Raw genomic sequence first — 25,843 nt, forward strand, 5'->3', positions numbered from 1 at the left:
ACACCCTAAAATGTTCTGGTATGAACTGTCTCGTTAGAAAAAATGGAAATTTAAAACATGGGTGTTTAAACATTGCATTTCAAGGCAATGTACCTAGGATTATACATTGAATAATGCATTCATTTGTGTCTTTTATATCTTACTAGAGTTCAGCTTACTTAAAAATGTAATATAAAGAATAATTTATCAGCCAGTTATTGTTGATTGGGGTGGAGGGGTGGTGGATAGTTAGAGAAAAACTAAAGTTCCACTTTTAAAAATGTTGGATCAGGCTGGGCATAGGTGAAGTTCATGGAACGGCATGCACGGCTCAGCATACAAGTTACAGGGATACCTGGCAATCTTGGCTTCCCCTGCACTTACTGGGACTGAATGAACTCCTGCACGCCTGCATGGGAGTTACACCAATCAAATGTCCGAAGATCATGAGAGGGAAGAAAAGAAGGAAGAAGATGGAGGACAGGTGAATATAGCGGGGTTTATTCCTGCTGAAAAAGTAAGGAAATCAATACTTTGCTGGGGATTATTTGGGTGTACATTATTTGGGTGTACACCGTTTGCTGTTTGAAGCGGCATTGGTGAATGTATACTCTCTCTTTTAAAGGCTTATTTGTTGCGTTTCAAAATGGCCTCATCAGCGGAACAGATTTGTCATTGGAGCCAATGTCCTACTGGCTGTAAGCAGGTCAAAGCAATCTCAGCTTTAACATATTTTAGGAAAAAGGCGTCAACATGTACTGTATGATAATTGTCACATTGCTAATAAAGCTGTCAGCCAGCAAAATGATAGGCCATTGTCCTGCATGACGTGCACAGGGTGAAATAGGTTAGACCATAGGACTCTATGTGCATGTCTACCTCTTATCAGCTGGCAAAATATTTCTGTTCTATAAAAGAACATTATGCCATGCATTGAAATTAGTTTGTAAAAGGAGCAATGACTAAATATAACTATAAAGCATTGCCTACATTTCCACTTCAATCCGGATCGCAGCAGATTCATGAGTAAACTTAAGGAGAACATCCTAAGGAGAGGCGCTGAGTAATTGATTATGCTTGGCAAGGTCAAGGTCTTACGAGATCATATGTTCTCTAAATACAAAGTAGAAAGCTTGGAATGAATTATATATACAGGATCACATGTAAAAATTCCACTGAAAGAAGTTTTATTTATATTTTTATATATACAGGCAAAAACTATTACCGCATAAGTGACAACAAAAGCCCATTGAGCAGATACTTAGTACCCTTCAGGATCACCCTGGATATTTTCTGGTCCGGTTTGAGGAGTATGGGCAGGTAGGCACCTACCAATTGTTGCAAAATTTTGGTCTGCAGTCTTAAAAAAAACTCACAGGACAGCCTATGTGGCCAAATGCAAGTCATTCTTTGTCAAATCTGAAACCTCCAGACCTCACTAACCAGCAATTAAAATGAACAGCATGCAAATCAGACTATTAGCAAAGTCTGAAAAAGTAAAACTATTTTACTGGTGGAAACTAAATATATAGATAGAGGTATTGCTACAAGAAAAAGGTGAAGCCATAAATTTACTGATACCTGGTAACCTTGGATCATAAATTTCCTCCCGCAGAGTTTCATTGTATGCCTACCCATCTCCTTCCCTCTGTCCTTTTTTTCCCATCCTTTATACATGGCCTCATAATAATTAAACTTGTTTGTCTCCATATCCACAGTAATAATCAAGAAAATCCAACACGTTGATTTAATCTGATTTGGTCATTTTATTATGTCACCACTTCTGTAATCTGGACACTTACTATTGGCTGTCCATGGGCAGGGTTCTTTTAGGATTCTTTAGTATAATTGCTTTATTGATGTCAGCAGGAATAAACTGGCCAACATGGACATATCCGCAGTGATTTATTCAGGGAAGGATAGAAAAGGCTTTTATAGGCAATGTGATGTTTGTGTTTATTAATTGTGAACAGTTAATAAATGGTCCTAAAACTAACAAAAAACAACTATTTTAAACCAAAAAATACTATACTAGAATGTGAATACAGGTGACAATAAAATTATTTCCCAGGATATACTAATTGTTTTACAAAGGCATCTTAATTACTATTTTGCTGGTCGGAAAAATATCTCAAGGTGCCTGGCGCGTTTTACCTTTTGGCTATCCCAGGGGACAGTTGAAATCAATGTTGCAAATAATATCACAATGTACAATATTATGTAAGGGACAGCTGGGTCCGTATATCCATGGCACATTGATAGTGAAGTCATTTTGTAAGGTCTGGCTGCACATATGTATAGAAGAAATGGCACAAAGGGATTCCCAGATAAGTAAACTGGAATAGGATTAATATTCTAATTATTGTAGAAGTTAAGGATATATTCATATATTATCAAAGGAATATCAGGAGATAAGATATCTTGTAATGTCAAAATGTTCGGTATCCTAATATCACAAGCACAGTATGTCTATTGGGTTGTTCGTTATATTGTGGATTAGTGTCCTGTCAATATAGATGATTCTAGTTTTGGGATATGATTGAAGTAGATTTCCACCAATGCTTCCAGTTAGGATGAAGTGATCCACAGTGAGTTACCAATCCAATACCAAGAAATAATGACGATGAGGGGAGTATAGAACCGCTTCACTAGGTATATAAGTGATATAAATGCTGGAGAGGTGAAAGGGCAGTGGAATGGCTTTACGTTTGGCCCAGAGATGGGCATGAATGTATGCAAGAAGTTGTGTGATCACTATGGGATTAATAGAGCAACAGAAATACAATTCCTAAAATAAAATGCTGTTTTAGACTACTCTCCCGTGCTTGTGACACAACCAAAAAACCAAGTACTATGGTTATATTGGCTTCCTTCAAAAGAGGAGGCAGCCAATCTGATTGCTGATCTTACCTTTTAACAAACATCACATGGCAAAGGCTGAGGCTGTTGGGTTATCAGAGCCATACTGAAAGTAGACTAAAGCAGTATAATCCCCAAGAAAATTATTCTTTATATATATCACGGCAATCAACATAAGTTAATGCTTAATATTTATCAGTCCACTTTATGACAGTGGGAAAAGTCAACCATCAGCAGAAGTATCAATGACTAAAACTGAGTTAAACCTCCTTAGCTGTGGATATCCATGTTGAACAACTTTGTGCAATATGAGCCAGATCCTGAATTACTCTGACTTTATTATCTTTCTTGGCAAAGTCTTACAGTTCCATAGGTGCAACCAGAGCTTGAGGTCTTCAACATGACTTAAGATACGGTAACTTGTTCTTTAGGATTACCACTGTAGAAACATTTGAAACCCTACAAGGGTCAAAATACCTGCACAGTTACCTTGAAGGTAAAAAATTCTTACAATGATTTTCTTTTTCATTGGCTGTTGCGGTTGAAGATAAAGGGCAAACAACACATCAATCACACACTATGTCACCTTTCAATAACAACTCTCACCTTCACTGATATGTAGGACGCGGCCAAGGTTGTTCATTTGATGTTTCTAACTCTCTTTAGGAAAAAATGTTCAGAGAACCAGTCTAGCTGGCTGGAGAGAACAAAAGGTGTAAGGGCTGTGATGAGTGAATGGTTCACATATCTTCTGGGATAAAGGAGACTATGACATTACAGGTGCATGGAAAATTCCCATAAGGGACGAACATGTAGAAATTTAGCATAGGTAAAAAACTAGAGCATAAAACCCATTTTTCATAACCCAGAACAAGCAGTCATACCTTCCCCATTTTCAATGCAACCAAAGCAGTCCCAGTAAGCTATTTATTTATAGTGGCTTCTCAGAAGAAGAATCTGGGGACTAGGCTGGAGCTTGGAAGAGTTGGTAAGTAGACCTTGGCCACATCTTTTTGGTGGGGGTAAAGGATCTAGGGGCAGGAAATAAAAAAAAATACAAGAGCTTTGCTTTAGTTTTTTTTTTTTTTTTTTAAGTTATTTGCACACTGATTGCCTGGGTTTCTATCCTAAAAGCATTATGCATAGTGCAGCAATCAGTAAGGCCCTTTTATTACTCTGCCGAAACCAGTTCTGGCCACACAGTCTTATTTTGTTTCTAAATTGATCTGTAAGATAAAAATGCTTAAAAACTGTTTCAAGTGTGGAGTTTAACTGATTAGATCTCATTTAAATAGAATGTTTGTGTAAGTAGGCCCCCACACTGCATTGTGGTTAATGCGTTAATGCTAAACCTAAAAAACAAAAAATTGCAGGCAGGCAGCTTGTTATTGCAGAAGGGATATGTCTCTTCTGCAATATAACAAACTTACCTTCCTTTTCGCAATCTTTTGTAGAATGTACTTACATAGCTCAGTGTAAGACCTGGGTGCTGGGAATTATTGAACCCCTGTGCACATGTGCAGGAGTTACATCATTCTGCCCTGGCCAATCATGATGGCCAAAGATCCTGAACCAAAAAAAGGACTAGGTTAGGATAAACAGCAAATAAGTGTGGAGAGGTAAGTTTTATGTTATACTATGATATGCTATTTCTCTTCTGCAATCAAACTTACCTATCTTTTCCCAAGTCTTTTAAACAATGTACTTGCCTATTGCTCTTTGGAAATTGTTTCTAAAATGTTCACTGTTTCCTCTTTTTTTGTTTCTGAAGACTTTATGTTTTCTAATATTTATTTATTTAAAAAAAAATTTCAACAAGATTTCAACAAGAATTGTTGCCTACAACTGATGAATCTTTACACATTCAATATACTTCTAATTGGAACGAACTACCGGCTAGGCCGTATCTAGACTAATGGTCGGAAATTCGCCGACCCCTGATCTATGCAATGTAAATTGGATTTTTCCCTGAATTAATGGCTGGTGTTCAAGGGGACTAAACTGCTTATAGTTTGCAGGGAGTACAGAGAAAAATCTGGTAAAATGATTTCCTGGGTGCTAGCCATGCTGAGTAGTACTACTAACACTACTGAAACAGTACGTGTATGGCTGAGGTTCTAGTTTAGCAAGTGTTTAAAATTCAATTTGGGGGATGGCTTGAGTTTTTATTTAGGACTTGTCATGCAAATTAGTATTTACAAATTAAGTTCTTCCTCATTTTACAGAAACATATTTGCTATAGAAAATACATTTCCTGGGAAAAAAGTCATAAATGTGGAACTATAAACATGACTGTAGTATTGTGTCTGTTTGTGCAAACTATTCTGGTACATTCATTGCACCCTATAGAATTATTCAGAGAATGTAAAAGTGAGTAATAGGAGGCTACGATAATAGTTTTTGTAATTTTTGTAACCATTTAACCCTAGAGGAGCCTTTGAAATAATGATAAGGTTATGGGGTAATTGGAGGTAAATGGAAAATAGTTTTTTGGTCAATGAAAAGAATGGCCACTTTATGGAAAGCTTTAAAGAGCTTTTGTGTCATGCTATTGACAAGTGGCATTGGCCATGAAAAAATAAAGACACCATCACATGGGAAGTAAATCAGCAAATGCTCAAGGAACCCCCAGCAACCTGTGGAGGTACCTGGGTTAAAAATGTCTGTTTTAGAGTATCATGGTGAAGGGATTTTGTATCAATACTGCTACATGGTATAACAGCGTTTACATACTTCCTAGGTTGCAAAAAAACAAGGGTCACTTAGGATTGCTCATGTATGGGGCTTGGTACTGGTTGCAACAAACACAGTACAGGTAGTCCTCAGGTTAAGGACATCCGACATACGGAGAACTCTTGGATACAAACGGGGCTTTCCTGTTCACCCCTGTGCCAGAGGAGGCTTGATGGGGGAGAGGAGGGCGGTTTGCATGACTTGCAGAAGAAATCTTTTGCTAAACACAACTGAGGTTGTGGATGATCTTAGGGGCAACCTCTTGTAACTCTTTAATGACCAAGACAAACTGTGCATTTGTTTCTTGTTGCATATCAAAGCACAGCTTGCTCCAGAATGGGAATGGGAATGAATGAATGTCTAAGCTCCATAAAGATTTTTTTTTTTTATTTTGCTTTGTTTGTGATTAACTCACAGCGAGGATTTTATACAATAACTGACACCACACTGCCTAAAAATATGTTGAGACAAACATCTGTCCTAATTGCATTTATTAAAATAATGTACCTGTTCCGACTTGCATACAAATTCAACTTAAGAACAAACCTACAATCCCTATCTCATATGTAACCTGGGGACTACCTGTAACCCGGGGACTACCTGTATACCAGTCTGCCAAAACAATGAAAGTTAGCTTCAATAAATAATAAATCACAGATGTCATTAATCTCCATCATTGGATTGCTGGAGATTAGTATGGACTGTTTCTGTACCAATGCCATCATGCTAACGTGTTTTATGGCACATCCACTTTTTCAGACCTTAAGGTGATCAAATAGTTTCTATCAGCATCTCAGTCCCATATACAAATAAAGAAGAATAGCTTCTTTGAATAGAGCATAAAAAAATAGCAGCCTTTCTGGCAGGAAGTACCTACAGTATTACAGTACTGATTATGTTTTCCTTCATAATTTAGAGACAAAGCATTTGGTTTTTCAAATGAACTGGTTCATCATTTGATGACAGAACTGTATGACCTATATGCCAGAAATCTGTTATGTGGTCTTCTTCACAAATTGAGTATTTGACCAACTTAAGATCTGAAGAAGCAGACCTTGTGCTGTGAAACGTGTCACCATAATGAAATTGGTACAGAAATAGTCCATGCTCATTTCCAGGATATGTGTAATCTAATGATGTTCATTTATGTCTGGCATGTATAATTTGCTGTTTTTTGGACCTAGTCACTTTTTGGCAGACTTATAATGTGTATGTTTGTGCTGGTCTTTATGGTTATACATAACTCCTATTAATTTACTGTATACAGGTTGACAATCAAAAATCTGGCAACCTCCGGACCTGAGGAGTGTCGGATTTTTTTTTTTTTATACTTACCTCCACACACAGGCCAGTCTTCCTCTCGCAGCACCCGCAGACATCTGGCACAGTTCTAGGGAGCAGACAGCAGGGACGTGTTAACGTGTATTTAGTGTAGCAAGCAAGACCTAACAGCTGTTTCTGCAGAACAGCGCCATCAAAACATTAGTGACAAAACAGTGTACTGCAGTCCCTGTATTGAAAATGCGATCCGAAATTCATGCCGGACAACTGAAGGATCCGGATTATCGATGGCCGGATTTTCGATTGTCAACCTGTATTTTAAAATAATTTCACAATAAAATGTGTTTTAATTTTAAATGTAGCCTTGATATAAATGGGTGATAAGCCTAAAACTGTAAGAAAAAAAATCCCTACTACTGGTGACATTATGCAAAAGAGCTGGATCTTTGCCAAATTAGAATGACTCAGCATTCAGAATGATGGGAATGATGTTTGCTGGTGCAGATATGTATGAGCACCTTTGAGTGTCTATACTTTTTACCTACTAACTTTTAGATATACTTAAAGAGACAAAGAACTTATGTTCCCTTTACCTTTTTCTTTACACCAGCATCTGAAAATGAAATGCATTTAGAGATTGTATATGAAGACTTGATGGAATAAAGCATTTGGTTTCCAAATATAGACCTTCCCCCAAGAAGAGAGACATTTGGTGGCTGTTGTATAGTGTCAAAATATCTTTAAAGTTGAAATGGCGCTCATGTAAAAAAAATTTACTTAAAAATGTGCTATACAAATGCTTTTTTTTAATTACTTTACAAAAATGATGTTCCGTCAGTTTTGTGGAAGCTGACATGACATGTCAGAAAGAGAAGCAATGATTTATAGTAGGTGTCACCCGGGTACAAAAAAAAGGAACTCAAAGAGTAAAACATAGCGCAGGCAAGTGGTTTGTATTTTTTCATTGTTGCACAATTGATATTGCTACAAAATATGACCAAGTAAGCCAACCTAACCCAAATTGGTATACTATTTATGTTACACAACATGAATGAATATCATAAATGTAACAAGTGTCCTTAAAAGCCAAACATTTTCATTACTCCACTTTAAATCACCATAATTTTGCCCCTCCTATAATTTTAATTTATTTTGACAAATTTTTTGACATTTCTAGAAAATGAATACTCAAAACCAGGAAAATATCTCCTTATAGGAAAAGGTGCGGTTCAAAAAAATTTCACAATTACTCTACAATGCTACCTACTGTAAGACAATTGGTTTTGTATACTAACACAATCTTTTGAAACACCGAGATGAACACTAAAAGCTAACTCTCCAGGGAGATATGATTTGGTACCAGCCTCTTTCAGTTTGCTATACAGTCGGTCAGAGCACAAAGGGAAAGAGGGAAAAATAGCAAAAGGAGCCATTTCAGTGTTCTCCAGTGCAAGGAACATTGGTCTTCATCCTGGATAAGGATATTTTCTTTTCATTTCTTACACTAGTGATCAGTGTTGGTCGAATATCTTAGTATTTGATTGGAAAGCTATTTGATCGAATAGGGAGATATTGTTCGGGTGATCGAATGCCGAATTCGAACACCATTAAAGTCAATGGTGGGAAAATTCGGGTTATTTTTAGGGACTGTGAAGAACTACAAGAGCAATCAGGGGGAGCAGAGCTGACAGCTCCACTCCCCTGATTGCTCTTTCAGCCCTTTACTAATTGTATGTTCTTGGATAGAGTTTCTCATTGAGAAGATCCCCGGCACTAGAGGTTAAATAAAAAAAAAAGGTCTGACAAAATACCATGGGGACTGGAGGCTAAACTGGAAGTCAGGGCAAATGTCCTCAGTGGGGTAAAAGCCACCATTAAGGCCCAAAATATGTTCCAACCCTTCTCTAGTCTCTCCAAAACTAAAGCATAAACTGTGGAGTAAACCCAGCTTCTCCTATATTTTTCATGTTAAGGACATGCATGTGACGTGTATTTATTATTTCTCCCAAATCACAGTCCTCCCCCTAACAATGCCATTTTTGATTGAGCACTTGTCAGGATCCTAGTTCAGTTTGTGGATTGGAATGCTGGCTCAGAGATGACAAATTCAAGCCTAAGCAGTTCTTGGCAGTTTGAAAATACAGAAGGTGGAAAGGACAGAGTGAAAAGAAGATGCGAGATAGACAAACAATAAAGTGTTTGGAAGGTGAGGGGGACAAAATGATTGGCTATTTTAGTACACAAAGGGATAAAACAGTGGTGAGTATAGCATGGGGGAAGACAGAATGAACAGAATGGGGAAAAATTGGAGAGAATAGACTTGGTATGAGATGGAAAGACAAAGTGAGTGGATGAAAGAAATTAGGTGAAGCATGGATAGCCAGCTGGATGGAGAGGACGGAGTTCCATAAGTGTAAGAGGACAGAGTGGTTTTATGAGGAAGAAGGAAAGTAGCTATGAGATGCAGAGAACACAGTGGCCATAAGGTGAATATCATTTGGTGAAGGAAGCAGAAGATGGGACAGATAGAGTGGGCAAAAGATAGAGAGGACAATAAGCGGAAAATGAAAAGGAGAGAGTTGGGTAAAATTGAGGAGGGCAGAAATGTAGAAAGAAAGAGACAAAGATATAGACAGAAGATGGAAAAAATGAAGGGATCAGAAGATGGAGAGGACAAAGTAAGCGGTAGACAGAAGATGGAGTGTTCAGAGTGATCAGAAGATGGGCAACATTGAGTATGCATAAAATTAAGCGTACAGACTGGGCAGAAGATGGAGCAGTGGTGGGAACATGTTATGAGAATGGAAGATGGAGAAGAAAGTGTATGTACAAGATATAACAAACAGTTTGGAAGAAAAAATTATTAAAAATATATGTAAAAAATGTATTATAGTCACAAAGAGTTGTAAAACAACGTATTTGAACAAACATTAGATTTGTTGATACAGTCAACAATAAGTAACTTTTTCTCAACACTGTATGAGACTATTAGTTATTACCACTTGTTTTCTGCACGTTCCTCACCTGAAAAGCAACTCTCCAATGATCACAACTCCTTTATAACATGATGTTTCTGCCTGTTACACACACCAAGGCTAATTTAGGGAAATACAATTAGTCTTGTTGGACAGAGTTGCTTTTTAAATGTCAGTAGTAGTGCCCTTATTTCCTGCAGTCATAAATGTGTTCCAGATACACCTAGAATAACAGTTTTCTACCACACATTGTATAAAATAACATTTTCTGAAAGCAGAGACCCTATAAAATTATGGTAATGGCAAATTTTTATACCATTTGATTATTACTATTACCATGCATTCCATTGCTCATTGTCATTGTATGATTTTGTGCTACTGCCCATCAAACTACATTTTCAGATGAAATACACTTAAGTTAATGCTATGCACACCAATATAAACAGTTCCTTTTTTATTTAATTTTTTTGTAAAACGTGAAAATGGAATTGTGTCAAGTAAATAGACAGAAGAATATCTATCCTAAAAATTGCAATAACCAGGGAATCCATCATTGTAGTGGCGGTAATCAGCAATTTAAGTTCAGAAGTTGAGGTTTGTAGTGATTGAAATAAATTTAAAGTACTGGACACCATGACTAATAACATTTTCTCCTTTGTGGAGATTCATAAAATTTGTTTTAAAAAATGGGAAACTATGTAGTCATTTTTTTTATTTTAATTACATGTTTTTTTTGTGTCAGTATTTTCATAACATAGAATGAACTATTTCTGGGAATGGGTACCATACACCCCAGTTCTCATTTTCCTAGGGTAATGGGGTGGCTATCAGGAGGTTCCCTAATTCAAGAATGCTTCCAGATTCCAGTAAACTCTCCTTCCTACAGACCCTACAACCATTTGGGGATTAAGTTGAGGGCCTTTCCCTCAACTATGCCCCCCATTGTTGGGAGAAGATAGAGGCCTAGTATAGCTAGGAAGGGGGTACCCAAACTGAATTATTTGTCCAAATATTTATTACAATGGTTTCCCCAACTCAGAGCCAGTTTTCATAGACAATTTAACTCCAGGACTTACATCACCAGTGGCCATCCAACGGCTGAAGATTATTGCTGTCCTCTTGGATGGTGAAGATGGTGCCTTCTGAGGATGCAGAAGGCACCACAGGTTCTATGCCTGGGCCCATGTCAGAACATTAAAAAGTACCAATAAACCTACTTCTGTGTACTGTGACTGTGCTTTTTTAATTTACTTTGACCCTATATGGTGTAATGCTGCTTTTTACCTTGTGACCTAACAACAAGAGCTGCAAGAAATCTTTCTGTAGAAGCCAGGAAAAGTTCACAGACTTTGCCAGTCTCTGTGACCAGTGACCAGTGAGAGACAGGGAACATATCAGCGCAAGGAAGATAAGAAGCTCTCTGTATTGCTCGGTCACCCTGCTTATGCATAGTGCCATACATGGTCCTCATAATCCCTTTATATCTGTTGTACAGTCAAATCAGAATAATCCTTGCTTCTGTGTTACCACTAAACTCTAGCAAGACCTAAAACTTACTCCATATCTCCCTCCCCTCTGCTCCCAAAAAGTTGTTATTAAACTTAATCACAAACATCAGCTTCTTTGTATCTGTGCTCATGCAGGCACATTGTTAGAATAGGATGTACAATCCTGTAATACCATGTGTCATTTAATTGCTTTGTGACTATACTGATTGTTAGTGTAGCAGAAATCACAGTTAAATAAACACCATGACAGTAGAATATTAAACTTTAGCAGAGACAGGAGAGTCCTCAGCTCACAAAATTACATCTCAAACCTAGGGCCTGATTTATAAAGCTCTCCAAGGCTGGAGAGGATACATTTTCATCAGTGAACCAGAGTGATCAAGCAGACCTGGAATGGATATGGTCCAGGGTTGAAAACATTTGCTAACAAATACCAAATGGCATTTAGGAAATCCATTCCAGGTTTTCTGGATCATCCAGCTTCATTGATGAAAGTGTATCCTCTCCAGCCTTGGAGCTTTAATAAATCAGGCTCATTGCATTGTACAAAGGATATTGCCACATTGCTCTGAATGATCAGATCAGTTTCTTTTTAAGCAACTATTGAGATCGATGTTCTACTTCGGATCCACTTTAATGAAAGATATATACTATAAATATATATTAATACAAATTGCAAAATAAAGGTGTGACCATTTTCCTACCACAAATAATATGTCAGTGTAATAGACTTGGTTTATTATTATTATTGGGCTACCTATAATATTTGGCTTGGTTTGGCAACCTTGCCATTTGCTGTGTTGAAGGTGTGTGTATCAGTAAAATTTTTTGTGACTTGTACTTATAGTAATAATGGGCTATTATTACGGATACACAGCTTTATTATACTGATTAAGGAACTGAGTTTACGTAGCTCCTCTAATTAATATGTTCTTACCAAGAATACAAAAATGTGAACCATCCATAATCCAAGTATGAGAGTACATTGGTGAATTGTGATCACATTTAGGCAATTATTGGTATAGATTTAATTAACTCGAGAAATGCTGCACAACCTACAGCGTACACTACTTTTTTTAGAGTGATAGACAGGGGTTGGTTGTGACATTTGATCCAAAAGGACACTGGTATGGTTTTAATTTTAAAAACTATTTTGGCATGTAAACATTCTCATTATTCTAGGTCATGGTGTGTTTATTAGTAGTTTGTTACATTCAACTATACATGTTTAAAGGAGAATTTATCCAAACTTCTTCAGTTGTACTGAATGTCAGGATCATATCCCAACATTTATAAACCCCAATGTAGATACTCTTTTGAAGTCACTGAGATGTAAAGGAGGCCTATGTCATGGAACAAATATCCCCAAACCGGGGTGGTGGCCTTTTAATTCCATCACCCCATATAATGCCACCCACATATAATGCATTTTTAACATATCTGTCCTAGCAATTTGATAACAATTTACAATTCATTCATGTAAATCAAATAATTGCCACCTCTTCCTGATTTTCTGACACAGGTACAGATTGTGTAATTAGAATAGATTGTCTTTATAAACTTTATAAACTACTCTTTGACAATGAACATCTGCCTTAACAAACACTATTTGGTTGAATTACTGTGACTTTAACATTAAATTACAGAGTTGGTATAAATAAATGTCAATGGTATTGCATAGAGTATAACCAATATAGTGTAATTTTGTGTCTAAGAGTAAGCTAGCTGCATCCTATCCATCTCCTGATATCTTTATGCTAAGCTGGAAAAGGCTGGATGTTTTCATCAAATCTGAAATTCAGCAGGCATTTAAATATACAGATGAGATATATACAGACTATGGGAACTGTTTTGTCTGCCATTGGACTGTGTCTGTCTATTCAGTACTGAGATTTTCACAGCAAAGCCCTGTCTGATGGTTAGAAGACTTGCTTATTCTCAAGTCTTCAGGCATTTGGATATTCAGATATCTGTCTAGACATTTACCTTAAAATCCCATAAGGGGCACTGGGATTAGGAATTATTACTTATTTTGTACAACATTTTGTATATTTTTGAATTGTGAATTATGCTTGTAATAATTACACCTTTCATTTGAATACATATATATGCACTTTTGACGAGAAAGAAAAACCATGCTTTCAGCCTTCTTCCTTTTAGGTTACACTTACATGTCTGGCTCTGTATAAGATAATCACGCTGTCCCTTGAGCCTACAAGAATGGTTCCTCAAAGCTCCTCAATTTCTTTGTCAATGGGTCTATTTCCCAAATCCAAAGTCTGTACATTGGCTCCTTATAGCCACCTCTGGTGGCTCGTCATAAACATCTATGGGTCTACGAAACAAGTGTGTACAGTGGCCCCTCTGCACAGTGGATCCTCATATATCTTTATGCAGCCATTTATTAAGCCTGTATAGTGGCTCATCATAGACTTCTAAAGGGCTGCCCACCGATCCTGAACAATGGTTCTTTAGAGCCGTCTATGGGATCATTTTTTGAACCTGGAGGTGCACATTCGGCAGTCTTACCTGGGCTAGGACAAAATGGTCTCTCCAAATATGTAGACTGAAATAAAAATTCTTTTAGACAAATATTGCTGCCAAATGTAATAATTTTCAAGGCTTGTCTGTTCACTAAAATAACGCCTTTATGTACATAGTATGTTTTTTATGAATCTGTCTTTGCTGCTCCTTCAGCCTGGTCAATAAAATATGTACATAATATGTTACATAATATAATAAGTGCTTTTTACTGTAGTGTATTTTACATGGAAACTCAAGAACATAATGAATTCTCTAATGAATGCTATAAGACGTTGTGGTAAAATGACCACTTACTTCTTCGTTGTCTCCATTTGATTTGGCAAGTAAAAGTATTTGTGCACTAAAGTAAACTTAGTTACAGTAACTACAAGTTTGTTATTCTATGATTCTAAATGTATTTCCTAAGTTAAAAATAATCCAAAAAAAAAGTCCCTGCAGATTTCCTTGGATGCCCAATTCAGCAATCAGTTGATGGCCTTATGACTAATATCAAACTTATCTTGGAAAATTTGGAAACATTGAGCAATCCCTTTTGTTTTTAATATTATGAACCCACCCTTCCTTAATCCATTTTCCTATAGATACAACACTTGCACAATTAGCCAAACTATTTATACTGTGGTGAAACAGGCTAAGAAAATACTCTGGGTGGTTGTATTATGATTCATGGCTGCATAGCCATTTACTTTCCTAGTTACAAGCTAACTTCTTTTTTACACATCACATGTTCTTGTTTTGTCAGACCTACTATGGAGAATTGACTTTAAATTTAACAGTATACCTTTACAGGGAAGGGCTGTCCATGGCCACAGTTTTACTGGACCTAATGGTAAATCTAGTCCTGTTGATATTTATTAAAATTACTATATTAGGCAGGACCCCACGGTCCTTTTCTCTATTTACTTGTATTGCGGCCATTCACCATCAGGTCGAATCCATGAGTGATGTTGGACAACCACTGTATGTATGTCAGGTTCTTGCCCGAGAAGAGCCTGACCATTCATAGGTGAGAATCATCTGACTTGCATAGACAGCCTTAGTTCCAGGAGAGAAAAACAGTCAAGGAAAGGGATAAACATTGTTGCTTCTAGAGACTATAGAGAAAGATAAGTGTTTTCTGATGACCTTTGCGGGTATGTCACTGAGCTCTGTACTGGGGTCTAATCTGGGAGTCTTTTACTGCCAATGGATGTGCAATATTAATCATTTTGCACAGTTTTCCAGTGACAGACCCGTACTGCAGACACCTAGTGCAGACCACAGTTCCAGATTCCAGTAAAAAATGACACGTCCCAGCAATATCAGTGACCAATATTATGTTTAGGGGCTTTACAATTCAACATTACAGAAATCGTTTGCCCATTCCTAGTGCAGTCTACAGGGTCTTCCTAGTGAGGTCTGTTACAGAAGTCTGCACTGGGGTCTGTCACTAAGGTCTGTACTGAGGGAGTCTGTAACTAAGGTCTGTACTGAGGGGGTCTGTAACTAAGGTCTGTACTGAGGGGGTCTGTATCTAAGGTCTGTACTGAGGGGGTCTGTAACTAGGCAAATGTATTTGTTTTGGCTTGCAATACCATTTGTGTGCAGATGCAACACAAATATTCCTGTCCATCCCTGACTTGGCTCCCTCTGTCCTAGATACATTTTCATGCTGCCCATGAACTTTCGCATCATGTTTCTTCCCCAACCTTCAAAATCTCCCACTGAAATCTTCCTGTCTGGTAATAACTGGGTTGTTTAGCCCACTTCAAAGGCATGCTGTCTTTTTTGGACACAATCCACCCACTCTCCTATCACAGGCTCAGATTTGTGATGGGAGAGGGGTGGGTTCTGGCATCATGACATCACTAAAGGGTAGGTTTCTTCCCCTTTGAGTGACACCCAGCTCCCTGCACATGCGTCCCTGCGTCCAGTAAATTTAGTGGTAAATCAGTCCCAAATGGTTTGTTACCACTGCCCTAGATGGCCTTTCCACTTCTCCACTTAGTTATTAATGGCTTTCTCACTCATTACCTCTTCCCATGCACAGCTCCAAAACTTCTCTAAAGCGGCCACCACACTCTGAAACCACCTTCCCCACCCAATGCCCTAATAGCCAACTTTTTAAACTTGCCTCCTTAAGTGGATCTGTCCACTAACCACCTTTTATAGTTATGGAAACCATTCCCAAGAAATACAAACTTTTGTTGTTCACTATTCTATAGAACCTCTCTCTCTCTCTCTCTCTCTCTCTCTCTCTCTCTCTCGAAACCCATGACAGACTTGTGTGTTAGAAATCACGGACATAATTGTGTCTCTTTGTAGACATTTATGAATATTCAACTAACAATAGAAGTTTAAGAAGTAATGAAACCTTAGACTCATTTCTATTAAAGTTATTTTTAGAACTTGAGTGTTGTGCTATTCATTCATGAAGTAATTTTTTCCATCTTCTATAACCTGTGCAAACTGACACTCCACACTTCAGCCACTTTCTTATGTACATTAAACTCTACCCGAAACTCTAAACTGGAGTGCTTTGCTACCCTCAAACCCTAGGACCCTGTGATATGCAAATAGAAGTAACCAACTACAATTGGCTGATCATTCTTTTGACCTTAATACCCAGCTGTGGCAGGGGTTGTTTTATAGTCAGCAGCCAGAAACAATGCAATCTATGCTATGCTGTCACAATTAAAAAGAAACAATCATTTTTTTATTTAGGCAAGAAGATTGTTCTGACTTATTAGTGAAATGTGAAAGGTGTAGCAGTGCAGTAATGAGCATACGTGCTTCTTCTCAGCATGTAAAATAATTGACTCTTGTGCTATTTCTTTCTCTCACTCTTAGCTTTGCTTTATAAGGACTTTATTTCTGGATGACACTAAACATATCCCCCCCAAAAAAAAAAATTCATTGAAATACACAGGGTGTTTGTATATACTATGCCCTATCCTTCTGTCTCTCTGCCACTTTCCACCCTATACTTGCTGGCAACTCCTAGCTGTTAAAATGACAGCAGGGAATTTCTGGGTAAATATAGCAGCTATAGAAGTCAAAAATGGACTGCTTGCTTTAAAGTTTGTAAACACTGTTCAGACACTGATCATTGTTCATTTTGTAACTTCCTTGTTTTATTCATTTTCAAGTCAATGGGGTGAGATTAGATCTGCATATGATCAGTTACGACAATCCAACCCAGTGTTTCTCAACCAGGGTTCATCCAGGGGTTGTTAGGGGTTTCTTAAGCAATGAGCAATTTGTGCCTCTGGGGTTTAAGTGACACCAATGATCATTTTGGCTATCTGTAAGGGTAATATTCTTCCCAATGGCCAGCAATGTAAGAGACATGTTTTCACACTGACCACCACTTTAATGTACTGTGAGCTGTGGATATAGTAATTATAGAAGGGGTTCCCTAAAAGTTTTTCTTCTAAGAGTCCCTGTGTTAAAGAGGTCAAGAAACACTGATCTAACCTGTACACCTGTACAATATATAAACAAAATGTATTTCTATTCACCTCCCCTTATCAACACTTAGTTTACCATTATCAGTCTTAAATGAACCCCCTTCCCTGGTTTTCCATTTTTACTTTACTTTGATATTTGAACTTTTTTATTCTTTCATTTTGTTTGCAAATTTCTATAATTTAGTATTAGATTAAAAAATATATATATTTTTTTTTTTAAAGAAAGCATTTACCTAATTTTATTTTGTAAATAACTTTGTAATTCTTCGTTCAAGAATTTTTGTGTCCTTTAAATTACTGTCATTTTGGTGATATATATTTCATCATTATATTTACAATAACCTAAATGATTGAGTTTATAAAAAAATATAAAAGCAATATAAAATAATTTTTGCACAACGGTATTACCAAAAGAAATTCATATTTGTCCATTCAAATATTTAATATTAATTCAAATTACATTTAAATCACTGAATAAAAAGGCCCACCAATAAAAGCACAACAATAAACATTTCTGTGGTCCATATTAGGTGCACAGGTGTGAAGGTTATTAGGTTTAGTAGTTACATTATTTTGTGTTTTTAACATACACCTGTGTATTCTAATGCAGAATTGTGTCAATTTGTTGACTTCTCATATATTATTTTTAATGTATGTACAGTCAGTGCCATGTGAAAATTACACCATATAATAAAGTACTAAATGTAGAATACCTAGACATGTCTTAATTGCATATGATATGCTATATGAGTACTTTGTCATCTATGCAGGAATGATGGAAAGTCTCCAATATTAAATGCCTAATAAACCTCAGTCACAAACTTCTTTTTATAAATTAGGAATTAGTAAGTCTGGCAGTTTTGTAACAGAAATTAATTAAAACATAAAGGTAATTATGTGCATACGTTTACATTCACACTTTTTGTCTCTATCTTGGTAACATCTATGGGTAAAACCAGGCAGCCGACTTTTAGTCTAAAATAACTGATAATACCAAAGAGTTGGCTGCATGTAGTTTAACAATATTAAAAATATCTCTCTATCTATCTATCTATCTATCTATCTATCTATCTATCTATCTATCTATCCCTGTCTATCTATCTATCTATCTATCTATCTATCTATCTATCTATCTATCTATCTATCTATATATTCCAATCCTAGCTAACAAAATGCACCTTTCTGTTCATTACTTCTAGAATCAGACCTCCTCCAAGCTCATCCAAGGGACCTGCACAGAGTTCTTCAAACACAGTAAAATAGTTTTTATAAGTCCTTTAAACAACCAGCAGTGTACAAATATATTCTATGTCCCAAAAATGGCTCCTTTTACCTGCAGGCTTGAAGAGGGGCATATTTTGGATGTAAACACCATTGATGTCCAGGGGGACTTATTTTACATGTTGACCATTTGCAGAGCTAATAGGCAAACCAATGTCAAACTTAAGTCCTGGAAAGCCGGACTTTGGGAACATGTATGAATCCCAAAATAAAAGATATATTATCTTTGCCTTCACAGGGTTATTAGCTCTCCCTAACTGCACCAACACATTGACAAAGTGTACATTGTGTGTCTACCCATTGATAAATTAGGATATTGTGTTACCTAATCCGTCAAATGAATAGCTTTTGTGATTGAGCTTGCCAAAGTTAATGTCCCGCAATATAGGTTGTTCATCATTGGGCCTGATTTATAAAAACCATCTTAGACTGGACAAGATAGACTGTCATGGGAAAACCTGTGTGATCCAGCAAACCTGGAATAGATTTCTTGCAAATCATTTACAATCATTTGACAAATGTTTTCAATCCTAGACCAGATCCATTTAAGGTTTGCTGAATCAGCAAGTTTCACCCATAATAGGTTATCCTCGAGTCTTGGAGAGCTTTCATAAATCAAAGCCTTGGAGAGATTAAAGCTCTTCAAGGCTGGATCACCCAGGTTTACTGATGAAAGTGTATCCTCTTCAGCCTTGGAGAGCTTTAATAAATCAGGGCCATTGTCTCTGAAGATAAACCTGCAAAATTTTCATCCATTTCCAGAACTTTGTGAAACACTTGTTTTTTTCAAGACCCCACCGTGGTTCCTTTTTTATGGATTCTACGTTTTTATTGTATTCTAAATGATGGCTCTAGTATATATCGGTAACACATATGCATGTTGATACTTAATATTATTATTATAAAACAGTATTTATATAGCACCAACATATTATGCAGCACTGTACATTAAATAGGGGTTGCATATGACAAACAGATACAGACAATGACACAGGAGGAGGAAGTACGCTGCCCAGAAGAGCTAGTGGGGGATGGTATCAGTTTGGAATTGTTTGGAGATGCCACTATGCTTTCCTATTAAAATAGAAGTCTAATTATAGAAAGAAGGCAAGATATGGAAGTAATGACTTCTATACCTTAGGCAACACCTCATGCCAAATTATTATAATGTGGTCAATTAATTGCACCCTCAGGTACACACATTTAGATGAATCATCTTCTCATCTCACGTGAAATAGGACAATTGCTTGCTGGTAGAGCCACTTATGCAAATAATGAGTCTTAACCAACATCAATGCAAAGCATTTGTATAGAATGTTGGTAAACATCAGTGTAAAGCCATTTGGCAATTTCTATCCTAACAAAAGCCTATTGATCACTGCAGCCTATGAAACTTCCAAAGCCAAGCTTTGATACAAAAAGCAAATCAAGATATATTGGCATACAGCAACAAGTATAACAACTTAGACCAAGGGCAAAGTGTTGTTTCAGTGGTATTTTGAGCCTTCTGCATTCTGTATCAAACTGAAAAAGTGTGAGAAAAAGAAAGTACATCCTCTTTCAATCCTAAGGTTTTGAATATTAGGGCATAATAAAATCACAGGGTCCTCTGCTTAAAAATTAGGTAATTAAAAACCTCAGATAAACAGAAACATAAGACCATAAAAATATGAATACCTAGTATTTATATAGTGCAGGCAGATTACACAGTGCTTTGCAAGTCCATAGTCATCTCGCTAACTGTCCCTCGTGGGTGCTCACAATCTGCCTGATTTATGAAAGCCTATGTTGAGGGAAAGCCAAATAACCTAACTGCATGTTTTGTTTTTGGGAGATGTGGAAGGAAACTGGAGTGCCTAGAGGAATGTACAAACTCCTTGCGGATAGTGTCTTTGCCCAGATTTGAACCTATTATCTAGTGCTGCAAAGGCAAGAGTGCTAGCCACCAAGCCAACCATGCTGCCCATAATATGCCATGTCATTATTTATTCACCCAAGACAGTCAAAATGCAGAACAGTATGTGAAAAATAAGTACACCCTTACCACTTCCAAGGAAATTTGGAGTCTAGGTAACAGCCAGGTGCTACTAATCTAATAAACTTGATTAGGTGATGATTACCAGTTTTGACCGCCTCTATAAAAGTAGTTTTTGCTACGCTGATTATTCAGGTGTGTGTTAACACAATGCCAAGGAGCAAAGACAACTGCATTATTCTGAGAGCAATTGTTGCTGCCCAGCAGTCTGGAAAGGATCATTCATTCTTCAAGGAAAATATATTCACAAGTGGAAAACATTCAAGACAGATGCTAATCTTCTCAAGAGTGGATGTTCCAGCAAATCTACCCCAAGATCAGCAATGCTCAACACGGTTACAAAAATTCAGGAGACACATATCAGACTCTACAGGTCTCAGTTAGCATTTTAAATAGTAAAGTTCATGACAGTACAATTAGAAAAACACTAAATAGGCATCTTTTTCTATGGCAGGAGAAAATCTCTTATCTCTAACAAGAACATGGCTACAGAACTAAATCCGAACAAACCACAGGACTTCTGCAACAACGGCCTTTGGACCAGTAGTCGCCAACCTTTTTGGACCTACGGTCCACTAAATTATCCAGCTACGGACCACACATACGTGGGGAGCCAGGTGTCACTCAAAAGGGAAGAAACTTCCCCTATAGTGATGTCATGATGCCAGAACCTGCCCACTCTGTCCAAAGACAGAACCCACCCACTGCCCTGAGCCTGCGATCTGTACGGGGGACATGGTCCGCAGCTCTGGCCAGTGCGCACCCCCAGCGGGGTCCTTCTCCTGACCCGGAGACCACCAGTTGGCAACCGCTGCTTTGGACAGACTTAAGAGGGGATGTTTGGCCATAATGCACATCATGATATTTGGTGAAAACCAAACACTGCATAATAACACAAACACCTTGTACCAAATGTCAAGCACGATGGTGGAAGGGTGATGATTGGAGCTTGGCTTCCAGTCATTGGCCCTGGTTTATCAAGCAAATGCACGTAAGCCCTCTGTGCGTCTATACACGCCGCATAGGCATATTTCCTCAAGTGGGAGTCGGAGCCGGAGCCAAGTGCAAATATTCTTTGCAAAGTGAATTTTTTTTTACCACATTCACATAGCTAAGTGAGCATTTCTCAGCAGACTAATAATTCAGTTTGCTAGGTGAACAGCCCAAACTCCCTATTAATTAAAACCCAATGTCTAGTTGGATTTACTGTGTATGTCTATAATGTGACCAAAAGAGAAAGTGAGTGCAAAGTTGTCACTTGAACAGAAGGTGAGTGGAATTCTTCCAGTGGGACACATATTGCAGGGAAAACTGTCTGCTTGGGTAATTCCTTTCAATTCTTTTAGCTTCCTGTTGCATCTCCAGAACAGGAAGTAAAGGAAAATCCCAGTCAGTAAAAAAGAATCTGACATTAGTTTAACTCTTTTCTATTGTTTAGTAATTCAAGAAGTACATTTTTGGCTTTTCATACTTCCCCATACCTAAACCTACATATCTCCAGTACATTGGATTTGGGTAAAGAAGGCAATAACACATTCATTAACTTACATTCAGTACATTGCCTGTGAAAACTACTGCAAACTTTTTTTTTTATCTTACTGGCTGCCCTAACACATGTTAGAAATGTGCACAAAAGGTGAATGTCCCTTTATTGCTCCATCCGCAGATTATTTTAAAAAGAACCTGTGCCAGCTTCTTTGTCTTTGACCCATTGTTTTCTACAATACCTTAAAACAAATAATATGTTGCTGTGAAAAGAAATCCCAAACTAGTGGTTAGTGTTTTTCCATTAATACAATTATTTCACACAGTGTATTGTTTATTGTTGTTTAACCATTTATTAGGACATGGTAAATATCCCCTTCAACTGTGGATAATTTATCTTACCCCATATTTATGATTACATAAAGATATACGCACAAAGAATAAGCAGTCATGCTCTATATTTATTCCTTTATGTACATTATTATTATGTTTATATAGCACTAATATATTACTAAGCACTTTACATCATCCATAAGTCATGTCACTACCTGTCCCTTAAAGGAGCTCACAACTGAATGTTTATAATATGGTCTAATGTCAATTCATTAGGGAGGAGGGGGTACCAATAAACCTACTAGTATGTTTTGGGGAAAATCAAAGACCTCAGAGAAAACCCACAAAAACTCAAAGAGAATATAACCAGCCACTTTATTTAGTGCACTTTCCTAGTAGTTGGTTGGACCTCATTTTACCTTTTTAAAGCGCTGTAATTTATTGTGGCATAGATTTACTAAGGCACTGGAAACATTTCTTGGGGTCTATATTAACATGATAGCATCACTCAGTTGCTGCAGATTTACCAATTACACATCCATGATGTAAATCTTCTGTTATATTATATACCAAAGCTTCTATTGGATTGGGATTGTGGAGACCATTTGAGTGCAATGAACTCATCCTCATGTTCAAGAAACCATTTTGAGATGATGGAGGGTTATCCCGCTAGAAGTAGCTATTAAAAGATGGGTACACTACGCTCATAAATAGAAGAACATGGTCAGCAACAATACTCGGGTAGGTTGTGGCATTTAAACAAAGCTTTAGTAGTACTAAGGGGCCCAAAGTGTACCAACGAAAAAAAACCCACACCACCACCGCCTGAACCAATGACATAAGGCAGGATGGATCTAGAATTGACCCCAACTTCTGGCCCCACTATCTGAATGTCACAGCACACTTCTGGTGCCTGTTCGTAGCTAACAAGTGTGCCACCCATTGTGCTCTCCTGTTGCTGTATCCCATCTGCCTTAAGGTGTTGTGTGTTCAGAAATGCTCTTCTGCATACTCAGTTGTAACAAGTGCCTATGTGAGTTGTTGCCTTACTATCGGTTCAAACAAGTCTGCCCATTCTCCTCTGACCTCTGGCATCAACAAGTATTTTACTCCAAGAGAACTGAAGCTCATTGGATATTTTTTTCCTTCTCAGGCCATTCTCTGTAAACCCTAGAGATGGTTGTGCATGACAATCCCAGCAGATCAGCAGTTTCTGAAATACTCATACCAGCCTGTCTGGTACCAACAACTATGCCATGTTTACAGTCATTACAAAGTTGCCGCCATGTGATTGGCTGATCAGATATTCGCATTACCAAACAGTTGAACAGGTGCAATAAATAAACTAATAGTGACTGGTGTATAAAACTCAGATTGAGAATGCAACAAAACAAAAGTACAAGCTCCCATGAAAGCCATTGTGCCACCATGCATATTTATCTGTACATCATGGACATGCAGCCAACAAATCTGCAGCAATTGTTATGCTATTATGTCAATATGGACAGCAATTCCTGAGGAATGTTTCCAGTACCTTGTATCTATGCTACAATGCTTTTACCATTCTTTATCTTGCTTGTAACACAACACAGATCATTGCTGTCATTGGTTTCCTTCAATAAACTTGTTTTAATTCTTTCTTTTTGTTTCAACAGGTAATCTTTATCTTCAACACGTAATCCTTGGCTACAACTTATCCACTGTATGATGAGGGATCCATGGTTGGTTTGCTGGACATCAAACATGGTTGAATGTGTTCACCTCCATTCCACAGTTGAGAAGAGGAGAGTATTATATACCAGAAAGAGTACCTGTGTCTGCTTCATCTCCCAACATGTGCCAAAGACACAGCATTGCTGGAAAGATCATCAGCTATTTTCTAAATATATAGTAGGGGACAATTATCAATTCTTTAACACGAGGATAATGCTAAACAAGAACAGTAAGACGGTTCATACAACAGCAGTATACTACCACCAACTGCCTGTACAAATAGCACATACCCAACCAGGCAGCTAGCAGGACTGGCTGGAGGCACCCTGGAACCACTTTTCCATTGTCTATGTGAACTAAGCCTAAGGGCAGATTTAGATCTGCCTATAAATCATGCAGTCCCATGCAGAACCACACAACTGGCACCTTGCCAGTCTCTTGAACACTCGCACTGCAGCGCTGGTCTTAAAGAACCACTACTGGTACCTCTCACTGCCACTCATGTAGCATCTCCCAAGAGGTAGCGGTTCCTGGCGTGAGGAATCGGTAAACGTACTGAAACCTCACCACAAATGTGAACCTAGTCTTAGAGAAGAATCATGTGCCGCCTACAGTAATAAAATAGTTTTATTATTCACTTCAATTATCCAAACACATGTTAAGTGAATTCTTGTTAACTTGTTTCATCTACATGTTACTGGGTATTGAAAGTGAACAGGAATGCGTGTCTCACACTTTAGCATAACTTAAGTAAATAAACGCACAGTTTATTGAATGAGCATTCTAAACTCCTTTAGCATTTATTTATGGTGTTACATAGATTTTTGAGGAAATTTGTTGATGGTGTTAATGAGGGAACTTATTAATGGTGTCATCTTTACTAATTAGTTTGATATATATTTGGATAATTAGGTTAAGTTGAAAAAATAACATACTATACTGAATATATGATGCACTTTGGGATGTAAATCAACATCACTTAATAAAATAAAAAATATATATTTTATATGATAATCACAGTTTGGAAAATGGATACACACGGAGAGTTGTGTTTAAAGTGAATATGTTTGCTTTTCAGATGTGAAATTAATGTGGAATATACAAGGGAGTGCTGAGAAGTTCCTGGCTTTGCCCCCTTCCAGATGAAATACACGGGTCGTCATTAAGTTTTTGTTTCTCCAGGAAAGGGAAGGACATTTACCCCCAGTGTTTGTGACATCTCAGTGTGAATGTCCTTTGCTGACTTTCCCTGGAGAAATAAAAACTTCATGATGGCCCGTCACACCAACGACATGAAACTTGCTTATGCCTCTGCCATCTCAGCTTCTCACTAAAAGAAAAAACGGTTTTAAGAATTGCAAAGCCCTGATATTTGCACAGTTACATACTAAGATATTTGGCTGTCATATGCCCCCACACTCATTTTTCGATTTCATCTGGAAGGGGGCAAAGCCAGGAACTTCTCAGCACCGCCTCACACATGACAGATTTGATATACATAATATATATGATATAAGAAGTGACTATGCTGCTCATTTGTTCAAGAAACATCATTCCCCCATGAAATTCAATAGGCATATTGAAACTTTCTAAACACAGTTTGGTGGATAACAAACCATGAGGTTTTTTCATCTCCAATGGTTGTGGCCTTACCTGGCTCGGCTTTTA

General features: G+C 37.5%; 1 long non-coding RNA gene across 1 annotated transcript; it reads left to right on the forward strand.

Moving 5' to 3' along the window:
• The first annotated feature begins 4,338 nt into the window (after positions 1-4,338).
• On the forward strand, positions 4,339-24,956 carry LOC140334516 (uncharacterized). The gene is made up of 2 exons (XR_011921573.1): positions 4,339-4,457; positions 24,118-24,956. It is a non-coding gene; the product is annotated as an uncharacterized lncRNA (long non-coding RNA).
• The last annotated feature ends 887 nt before the right edge of the window (positions 24,957-25,843 follow it).

The sequence above is a fragment of the Pyxicephalus adspersus genome, chromosome 7, assembly GCF_032062135.1.
Source record: "Pyxicephalus adspersus chromosome 7, UCB_Pads_2.0, whole genome shotgun sequence".
NCBI classification, from domain to species: Eukaryota; Metazoa; Chordata; class Amphibia; order Anura; family Pyxicephalidae; genus Pyxicephalus; species Pyxicephalus adspersus.